The following is an 11,549-nucleotide window of genomic DNA, read 5'->3' as shown; positions in this document are numbered from 1 at the left end:
AAAATAAATTCTGTCTTTAAAAAATAATCAACCCTAAAGTCCTGACGAAAATATGTCTGAAAAAAGGTTTTATAACATGTGGAAAATTTTGAACATAGAAATTAATATTCTGCTGAAGAACAGCACTACAAGTAGGGGTGAATATTCTGCCGAAGAAAAGTACTACAAGTAGGGGTGAATATTCTGCTGAAGAAAAGTACTACAAGTAGGGGTGAATATTCTGCTGAAGAAAAGTACTTAAAGTAGGGGTGAATATTTCCTGTACAGTTGTACAGTTTTAAATGTACAAATTAAACCAAGCCACGTTTATAGCAAGGCATGTTAGGGATGTTATTCATTTCTTTATATCTCTCTTTGAATTAATTTGGAGACCCTGAAAACATATCCAACATTATTACAGGGCTATATTTCAGAGGACATTTTGGCATGAAAAGTTCTAGAAAATAAATGTTTAATCTTTTTAAGATCTTTTATATGAAGACTCTTTTTAAATGCTAAATTTAGGACTAACCAATTTTTTTATTCAGAGAACAACCCCCCCCCACTCCAAGCTAAACAAAAGATATTCAAGGAAAATTACTGGTATAAATTTGCGACCTCGCAGCTCCTTTCACGCCATTTAGAGCTAAATTCACATTTTCTAGATTGTTCGTTGAAATCTTAAATGTTTTTCATCATAGCTCCTCTTACTGAAGAGGTATGAAGAAGAATAAAATTTTAAATTTCTAATATATTTCAAATATATTTGCGTTCCTCCTACTTTTGAGACGCTACGAGGTCACAAAGTTGTTCCGGTAAAATGTCACAAATATTTTAGCTTCTCTTTATGTGTAGTTAGTGAACACCCACAATTCTAACTTTCCTTACGTGTTTTCATGGAGTTATAAAATATACACTTTTTCTCCAGTTGCGCCCCAAATTTTTCCAGGGGGCATGTAACCCCAATTTTCTAGGGGAGCCCCCCCTCCTCCCCCATATAAGCCGCAACTGCAAACACTGGATTAAAACAAATAGAAGTTGCAACTTGCAAAGTAATATTTGAACAATATTGTATTAAAAGCATTCAACCTTATTGAAGAGTTTCAAATCAAGTCTCCATGTAAAAAGAATTGATAACTTAAGAATTTTATAACTTATCGTTTCAGTTTAAAATAGGGGTTGTGTTATTGTGTATAAAAACTAATTTAACAATCTAAATTAAGCAGAATATGTTTCACTTAACAAGCCTTCAAATAAAGTTTTTAAAAATGTCAATTAATCTAAATTTTGTTTTGCATTAATGAAAAAGATTAGAAAATTACAGTGATTACCAGAAAACCCTGTAATAGAAAGACGACTTTTAGAATAAATTTTCAAACTTTAAAAGTCCAATGAGTATTAGAAACAACAATTTTGCGGTGTAAACACTCCCATCTCACTTGATTAGTGAATTAAAATGTGACAAGGAAAATTATTTGCTTTGTAACAACACCAAATACACTTTAGTATTACTATAATGTCGTCTTTCTATTCCATTGTTTTCTTGCTATCACCGTAGATAACATGAATTGAGATTTGAAATTTTAGCTTTAAATGAAAATATATACCTCCAGATTTTTTGATACAATTTCTATACTTTGATATTAATTTGATAACATTTTTTTTCTAGTTTCAGTGTACAGTGTACGTGTATGTACATGTACAGTGTACACTGCACGTATACGTACATGTACACTGTACAGTGCACGTGTATGTACATGTACACTTTACAGTGCACGTGTATGTACAGTGTACAGTGCACGTGTATGTACATGTACAGTGTACAGTGCACGTATATGTACATTGTACAGTGCACGTGTATGTACAGTGTACAGTGCACGTGTAAGTACATGTACAATGTACAGTGCACGTGTATGTACAATGTACAGTGCACGTGTATGTACATGAAAATTACCCAGCTGGGCAGACTATTCTATTCTATTCTAATTGGTCCCCAGACATTAAAAGGGAAATGAATGGCCACCATTTGATCAGATGTACAATAAAGATGTGAATATACATTAAATGTAGGATTTTATACAGGGTGTCCCAAAATATATATGAAAATATACGAAGATGATTTTTTTAAAATTATTTTTTATATTTTTCAAGGCTTTGCTATACCTCAAACTACGTTTGTTTTTTCTAAAGTGAAATGATTTTTAAGTTTATTAAGTTTAGTGGTTTACACTGTTGGTTATTTTAAAGATATTAACTGGTTTATTTTGTATTTTTTGCAGCAACAACCGAACCTACTATGAAACCTCTTGATTTGGCTATTTTGTCAAATAACGATGGGGGGGGGGGGTCCACCACCCCTTTTACGATTTTGCACTCAGAGCTGAGGTATGATGGAAGTCCTGAGATCAACTTTTCATGCCCAGATCATTAAAAGAAAATAGAACTAATACTAATGGGAGGTTAAAAACAAAAAATGCTTAATTTTTTTTTTTTATCAAATATTAACATCAATCCTATATCAAGAGCTTTTAAAATCAGCGAATTTGAATCTGTGGCTTAAATACAGTAATATCAGAAAACTCCGAAATAAGAAGACGACCTGTAGAATTAAGTTATAACTTAAGTCCAATAAACACGAGACACAACAACTGTGTGTGTTAACAAACCCATTGCACTAAATTAGTGATTTAAAAAATGCTTTGTAATAACATCAAATTCTTTTGAATATTGCCATAATGTCGTTAGCCTAAGCCATTGTTTTCTGGTTATCACTGTAGATAATAAAATAAAATAAAAAATAATGGATTTTTTTTAGTTTTGTTAACACAGCAAAAACTTTTTTGTGCAACATTTTAAAGTTGAAAAATTGACCCCCCCCCCTCTTTAAAGTCGAGGCTGTATACAGATTTTCAGAGTCGTCTACATCTCTGTGATGTAGTTGTGTGGCAGAAATTTAGACAACAAGTTTTTTGTTTGAAGTTTGTAAACATCCTACAAATGAATCCTAATTGTTGTAAATTTCTGCTCTAAATAAACTCCTGTTTATCAACAAGGAAAATATTAGAATTCTAAAATAGTTTATTAACACACAAATTCTTAATCTGAATCATAAATTCCAATTTTTCAATTTCCTGTATTATACTAGCTAGGCTTACAATAAAATATAAAACTTAACAGTAACACACAAATAGATTTAAAGCCATAACTTAGTAAACCATGGCTTAGTGTGATTCATAATATCCCTGTAAAAACTATAGAAAAATTAGAAGGCAATATTGTAAACTAACTTTAGGTAGCATAGGGCACTCTAAACACTAAATAAGAAGATAAATATTACTACTTTAGTGGCCGCGCAGCTCCTCTAGTTTTGATTTTTTGCACAAGTATGAGACAAGCAAATTCACCTGATTACATATTAGAAATTTAAAACATTTTGGTTCTTGTCAATAACTCTTCAACAAGAGAATTTATAATTGAAATTTGATAAAGGAATATTTCATGAATTTTCTTTCTGGAGTTGTTTTTTTCAGCAGTTTGTCAAGGTGCCAAAATAGCAAACACAGTTTTTAAAGTTTTCTTTATTGCTCAACATAATTTGCTGTCAAGGTGTTCACCATAAGTTTTTAACGACCAATATTTTAACTTAGCAGACAAGTGAAACTAAAAAGTAAGAATAAAGTGTTAAAGTTTGGGGATATAATGGAGATAAATTAGTTTTATTGGAACATTTTCTACAATATTTTGTGAAAGATACCTTTTTGCAGCAAAGTGATTTATATCTGGTTAGAAACTTCTTTTCAAAGTTATAAAAAGAAGAGCTCCGGAATACATTTGTATTTGTACGTTTTACTCACGCCTCCCCAAACACTCATACTAAAGGGATTGTATCCATAATTCCAAGTGATCCTTTATGCAAAGATGGCAAGGTCCGATTTACAATGGTACACTTAATAGCTTTGCGTGATATCAATATTTTGTTGGTTTAAACTGTTTTTCATTTGCGGTTTCTATGCTAATGTGACTTGCGCATTTCTAGTTTATAAGATGAAATGGAAAAAGTAGAAACTCACAGAAATAAACACTTTTCTAGTTGGAAAAACAACAATTTTGCGCATAGATCTAGATTACTATGATAAGTTGCGGCCCTTTTCAGGACTGTAAACATTTTAGAACTGTAAAGAGATTGTATTTAACTTGGGTAGGTGTTTTGGAAATTTTACCTTTATTTACATTTTAGAACTGTAAAGAGATTGTATTTGACTTGGGTAGGTGTTTTGGAAATTTTACCTTTATTTACATTTTAGAACTGTAAAGAGATTGTATTTTACTTGGGTAGGTGTTTTGGAAATTTTACCTTTATTTACATTTTAGAACTGTAAAGAGATTGTATTTAACTTGGATAGGTGTTTTGGAAATTTTACCTTTATTTACATTTTAAGAACACAACATTTTAGTATTAATATGAGTAAGCTGTTGCTTGAAATTGAAACAAATAGTTAGTATTTTACAAAGTGCATCCCAAAAAGATTTCACTATTTCGAATATTGAAATAATCAGCTTTTGTGTTTCCCATATTGGCCCAATTCGTTTTATAGGACTGCAGTTTAGCATTTAATATCATTTTACAGTTGGGATTTGTTTATAAACATTTATGTTTAAGAATCGACAAAAACAGAATGATGCCGATATTTAGGTAAAATAGAAGTATTGAGTAGGTCTGGTCGTCTTCCTGTTTTTTCTTTCCAAAATTTAAGAACGAGAGCCTTCCACTAGATTGTTCTTTCCTCTTTCGTTCTTAATCCAACCGTTCCATCATCGTTCCTTTCAGTTCCTTTCTTTGTGTTCTTGGTCGAGAACGGTTCCAAGGAACGGGTTGAAATGGGTCGAGGGGTGGAAGGTACTCGCCGACCCCACCAAAATGATAAAATTTACAATTATACAGATAAATTAAAGAAGAATTTTTAAGAACGCGTCATATGTTTTCGTTCTTTATTTAGGATAATTGATAATTCCGTTCGTTCCCGGAAAAGAACGATCGTTCCTTGAGAACTTGGCCCAGCCGTACTACTGAGCCTAAACTCAATTTCTTGGAATAGAATTGATCGAGTTATAAAGTTACGCCTATATGCTGATAGTGCACCATTAGAGGGGAAGCTAGATTTAATTTTATTCAAGACTCAAGTTGGAAATAAAGATATTTAAATACAAAAAGAAAATTTTACAGCTTCAGCCTGGCTTAGTGTAATATTCGGATTCTTTTAAATTCGTAGAAATAAATACTTGTAAAAGTTTAACAAATGTTAACTTCATTTAAAAAATAAACTTTAAAGCATATCGTGATAAACAGAAAACTGTGGAATAGAAAGACGACATTAGTGCAATACTGAAGGGCATTTGATGTTACAAAGAAAATAGCCTTACTAGTAAGCTATTAGTCACTAATTAAGTGAAATCTGTCTCCTGAACTGAACAATCGTCTCATGTTCATTAAACTGTTTAAAGTCACATCTTGAGTCTAAAAGTCGTCTTTCCTTTCCAGAGTTTTCTGGTTATCACTGTATAAAATCATAACTTAAGAGTCTAACCAGCTGCTTCCTATTCCATTGTTTTATGTTTGAACTTAACCCTATAAAGACTGGGGGGTCTGAATCTATATATAGCCTGGGGGGGGGGCGTTAGCTCCATCCCCCGTAGAAAAAGGCCTTAGAGAATAGGTTAGAGAATAGATATAGGACTGAAATGCATGTTCATGTTCTTTTTTCATGGCCAGCTCAAAGAAAAAAAAATTAGACCGATAACTTTAATAATTCGGGTGCTAGGGAGGGTGGACAAAAATGCCTAAAAAAGAGTACAAAAAATGAAATTTTTTCTTTTGTTTTAAACAAATATCAACGTGTGACACATGACACATGACAGCCTGTTTAGGGTTAACCTAATCCCACGATTGCATTCTGCCCGAGCAACATTTATTGTAATTAAACCAAATAATACAGAATACCCTGGCTAGATTATACTTAAAGAGACTATCCTGCTAATTTCAAGTGACCTAGACCATTTAAATAGAACCTGACCGATTCACAACGGTACCCTTTTGAACTTTATCTATCATTGTGAAAATACCATCGAGTTTTTGACAACTGTTTAAATCTGATATTTTCCAGCATTGGTTCTAAAGCAGAAAACGACAAAAATAAGTTTTTAATAAAAAGATGGATTCATGCATTTTTATTCAAACAAACCTTATAAATGTACCCAACATGCCACTCTAGCAATGGAGAATCATTTAAAATAAGTTCTACAATCCCTTTAATTTTCTAAATAAATGTAAATTTTAACTTTAGAATTAAAATATTCCTGGCTTAAAGTGATTTGCAACTAAATTCTTGAACAACTTTTAATTGAGAGATGGATTGGAATAATTCATTGAATCCTATAGATTCAAACTAAGCTAAGTAAAAGCCTGAAAAAAGATTCATTAAACTAAACAGGCAGAAATATACTCTAATTTGGCAAACAAATAAACAAGTTTACTGTCACAGGAAATCGCGACCATAAAAAGATTTTTCGTAGATTTTTTTCGTAGAATCGTCTCTTTCTTATAGTTTTAAGGAACCTGCTGAATTTTTGTTAAAACCATGACATTAGATATAATCGTGTTTTTTTTTACTTCATTAGACCATAAAAACATCGAAATATTGATATTTTGTCTACTTACATATAGTTTAATGGATATCGTAATAGAGATATTCCTTTTGTAGTTGGATGGAAAATTGCATATAATGGATATCATGTCAGAGATATTTCGATTATGGATAAACAGATATATCCTAAATAAAGCTGGGTGGATATCGGAACAGATATATCCTAAATAAAGCTGGGTGGATATCAGAACAGATATATGCTAAATAAAGCTTGAGGGATATCATAACAGATATATCCTAAATAAGGCTAGATGGATATCAGAACACGTATATTCTAAATAAATCTGGATGGATATCAGAACATTTGTATCCTAATTAAGGCTGGATGGATATCAGAACATATATATCCTAATTAAAGCTGGATGGATATCAGAACAGATATATCCTTAATAAAGCAGGATGGATTTCTGAAAAGATGTATCCTAAATAAAGCAGGATGGATATCAGAACATATATATCCTAAATAAAGCTGGATGGATATCAGAACATATATATCCTAATTAAAGCTGGATGGATATCAGAACATATATATCCTAAATAAAGCTGGATGGATATCAGAACAGATATATCCTAAATGAAGCTGGGTGGATATCAGATGGTTTGTATCCCCTGGAGACCAATCTCTGGTCCCGTTCTCTCCGGAGTACCGAACTAAACTGAATAAAGAGGAGATCTTTAAAGGAGCACTATACACTACCTCAGCAGAGATTATATAGTTTAAAGAGACACTATACACTTCCTGAGCAGAGAATATATAGTTTAAAGAGACACTATACACTACCTCAACAGAGCATATATAGTTTAAAGAAACACTATACACTACCTCAGTAGAGAATATACAGTTTATAGAGACACTATACACTACCTCAGCAGAGAATATATAGTTTTTAGAGACACTATACACTTCCTCAGCAGAGAATATATAGTTTAAAGAGACACTATACACTAGCCCAGCAGAGAATGTATAGTTTAAAGAGACACTATACACTACCTCAGCAGAGAATATAAAGTTTAAAGAGACACTATACACTTCCTCAGCAGAGAAATTATAGTTTAAAGAGACACTATACACTACCTCAGCAGAGAATATAAAGTTTAAAGATACACTATACACTTCCTCAGCAGAGAATTTATAGTTTAAAGAGACACTATACACTACCTCAGCAGAGAATATATAGTTTAAAGAGACACTATACACTACCTCAGCAGAGAATATATAGTTTAAAGAGACACTATACACTTCCTCAGCAAAGCATATATAGTTTAAAGGAGTATACACTTCCTCAGCAGAGAATATTGTTTAAAGAGACAACCATAAAAGAACTGGATATATCCTATGGATAAAAAAGAACTGGATATATCCTACGAACTCAAAGAACTGGATATATCCTTCGGATAAAAAAGAACTGGATATATCCTACTGATAAAAGAACTGGATATATCCTACTGATAAAAGAACTGGATATATCCTACTGATAAAAGAACTGGATATATCCTACTGATAAAAGAACTAGATAAAGATACAACTGGATATATCTCTTACAGATAGAATAACTGAATATAAAGATGCACTTGAATAAAGTATGTAATATTGATTCTATTTTAATGAATCATCCTTTTAACTAACTTGGCTTTCGTACACACACTTCCTCCCTACTCCCCCCCCCCCTTTCTCCAGTATACCTGACAGGAAGCAGAGACCCCCCCCTTCCTTCCTTTACAAATCTTTAACCTTAGCTCCACCCTTCCTTTATAATAATATACTGACAACTTGAGAAGAAGTGATCTTTCAAAACCAGAAATACATTTAACACTAAAATTTAAAGTAAAACATCTTTGTTTTTTAATGGTTTGTTTTTTTATTATGTATTTTTAATGCTTGTTTGATGTACAGATTGGGGAAGGTGGGTTGGGGCAAAGGGGATGGCATGGGAGGGGGGGGGGGTCGTATAAAATCAGAGACATGACAAATTAAAATATACAGAAGAAATAAAGAAAGAAAATATAACTTATTTTCTTAAAAGTAAAATTAAGAGCGGGGGTCACTGTTGCATTTTGTTAAATATATATAGAGCAGTCAGTGTGTTTACAAAAGTCCTGAACATTATGATAAAAACAATGGTGAACTAATATTTAGATCCTTAAACATACATTGTAATTATATATCTACACTACACATACGTAGGGTTGGCCGGTTACGCATGAAAGCCCCAGGGCGTTATGGTTTAAAGGAGGGGAGGGGGGAGTGGGTTATTTTATTCAGTAAGTTCATATCATTTTGACTAGAAGGATCCCATGTCTACAAATTAAATGTTCAAGATTATGTGAATTAAACTCAAAGTTCAGTGATCTTCAAAAATTGAATTAAACAAAGACGATGCTTTAGTTTTTAAAAGTTTTAATCTATAATTCAATTCTAGTAATTATATAACATCCTAGGCTTTAAGGACAAATTGACGTAGTGTAGGACAAGCTAGTCATATGTAGGACAAATTGACGTAGTATATAGGACAAGCTAGTCAAACGTAGGACAAATTGACGTAGTTTAGGACAAGCTAGTCAAATGTAGGACAAATTGACGCAGGTAGGACAAGCTAGTCAAACGTATGACAAATGACGTAGGTAGGACAATCTAGTCAAACGTAGGACAAATTGACGTAGGTAGGACAAGCTAGTCAAATGTAGGACACATTGACGTAGTTAGAACAAATAATAGATTGAAGAAAATAGACACATTTAGGACAAACCAAACAAAGGACAGATAGGTGCGCGTTAATAGAACATGCATTATTAGGACAAGTTAAACATAGAACAGATGCAGACAGAATAATCTGCACAATTTTGAGTTCTACAAATACAATGGGAAAAGTCGACTCAAAAAGCAAAATTTTAATACTAAAATTGTTCACAAAAGAGGGGCACGAAGCGCCCTGAACCCCTATTTCCAAAAATCTTCTCCGTTAAGAATACTCTACGGCATTGAATAATAAAATGTCCTGAACAGATCCAGGTTTCTATATTATAGTCTATCGGATAACAATTGTAAATTGAAATACCATATCTCTTCTCTTTTTAGTTTAATCAAATAATTTTAGAATAAAATCAATCTGGGGGGGGGGGGTCCATCTAAATCTGCAACGGTCATGATTCTTTGTTAATTAAATATTGTTATCATACTAAAGAATAATAACAATTTACTTCTAATAAATCAGGCAATTTGGTAAAATCTAATTTCATGGATTAACTTTTTATATAAATTTACACTGCAATTGTCTGGGTCGAGTGTCATGCAATATTACCTTGCTGTCTAATACTGCATGACATGTTTTATAAATATTATATGCGCGTGTTAACACGCTTTGCTTTCCATTGTTCTAATTGTAAGTGTCAAAACGCGGTAACAATGCCTGACCATGATCCATAAAATAATGCAAAGATTGTGCGAAAAATATCTAATTTTAAACCGAAAAATGAAAAGTTATAAATTATATTTCAGACTAGCTGGAGATAAAAGTTTCTAAGTTTAATAATTAATAAATTGCATTTTACAATCTATCATCTGTTGCCAAATACGTTCACAACTCCTTCGCAGGGTTTCCATTCGTAATTACGCAAAAATAGCGTAAAATTTGATCTGTAGCTGGCTAATTTATCTTACGTTTACACATTCAGAATTCGGAGCGAGTCGTTATATTACTTAATAGTCCCATAGGGACATTATATTAACTTAACCTGCCTCTGTTGGTAGAATCATAGGTCGGTAATGTTGGTCAAAAGGCGGTTATACAAATCATAACAATCTTTTGCAGTTTAAAAAATTAAAATAAAAGATATTTAGAGCTAATAAGTCATGTTAAAGAAATTAATAAATTCTGTAGTTTGATGGCAAAAATATTTATAATGTATTTATAACTCTGTTCTATGTTGCGTAAATTCCCCCTTCAGTGCGTAAATATTACTAAACAATGGAGAAAAAAAATCAAACCTTTAATGCAAACAGTGTGCTATTAGTGTTCAGCCAGAACCAACTACTGAGAGAATATTAAAGGGAGTGTTCACAAAAAATTAAAGGGGGTAATGGCCGATATAGATCTTTACTAATTTTACTTTTATCTGTTGCGCATATAAGGAGAAAAGGGTTAAAAACGGCTCATACCATCTTTCATTTTTCGCGAGAGAACTCCCTTTAAACTACTTGGCTTTAATATTTTCTATTAACATTTTCAGGTTTTAACTGAAGCTCTCCAAGTCGTCATTTTTTCATCGTCTTTCAATAAGCACAATTTTTTGCAGATTTTTTTTCATTGTGGATTTTTAAAAATGTCGTATTTTTTGTTCCGTGCAATATTTTTCACCTGCTTACTAACAAACAAAATATATACAAGGTGTCTCAAGGAAACGAGGAATAAGGGTCTACAAAATTACAAAAATACTCATTTCAGTTGGAAACTTTAGGAGCCTTTCAAATTGTAATTTTTAGATCTACAAGTCTAGGGTTCGACTTATTGAATTGGAAATTGTACGTAGATTTTAAAAATGGTGTCAATCTTAAAAATCCGATTAAAAACGAGTATGTGAAGACCCGTATTCCCCGTTTTCTTTGTGACACCCTGTATATGTATCTGGAATCCTCTCTTTAAAGGGAGTGTTCGCGAAAAAAAAAGCGGTATAGGCTTACGTCGAAAAATATTTGATAGAGGATGCTGCTAATCTTACTTCTATATGTTACGTTCTATAGGGAGAAAATTGTTAAAAACGACCCATATCGAAGAAATTTTATCTTTCGCGAACACTCTTTTTAAGAAATACGACTCTAAAATTTAACAATTTAAATTTTTCATTTGAGCTAAATATTTGAGCTAAATGTAG

The sequence above is a fragment of the Eurytemora carolleeae genome, unplaced genomic scaffold (assembly GCF_000591075.1).
Source record: "Eurytemora carolleeae unplaced genomic scaffold, Eaff_2.0 scaffold374, whole genome shotgun sequence".
In the NCBI taxonomy this organism is placed as follows: domain Eukaryota; kingdom Metazoa; phylum Arthropoda; class Copepoda; order Calanoida; family Temoridae; genus Eurytemora; species Eurytemora carolleeae.
Note: the sequence above shows the minus strand (reverse complement) of the source record.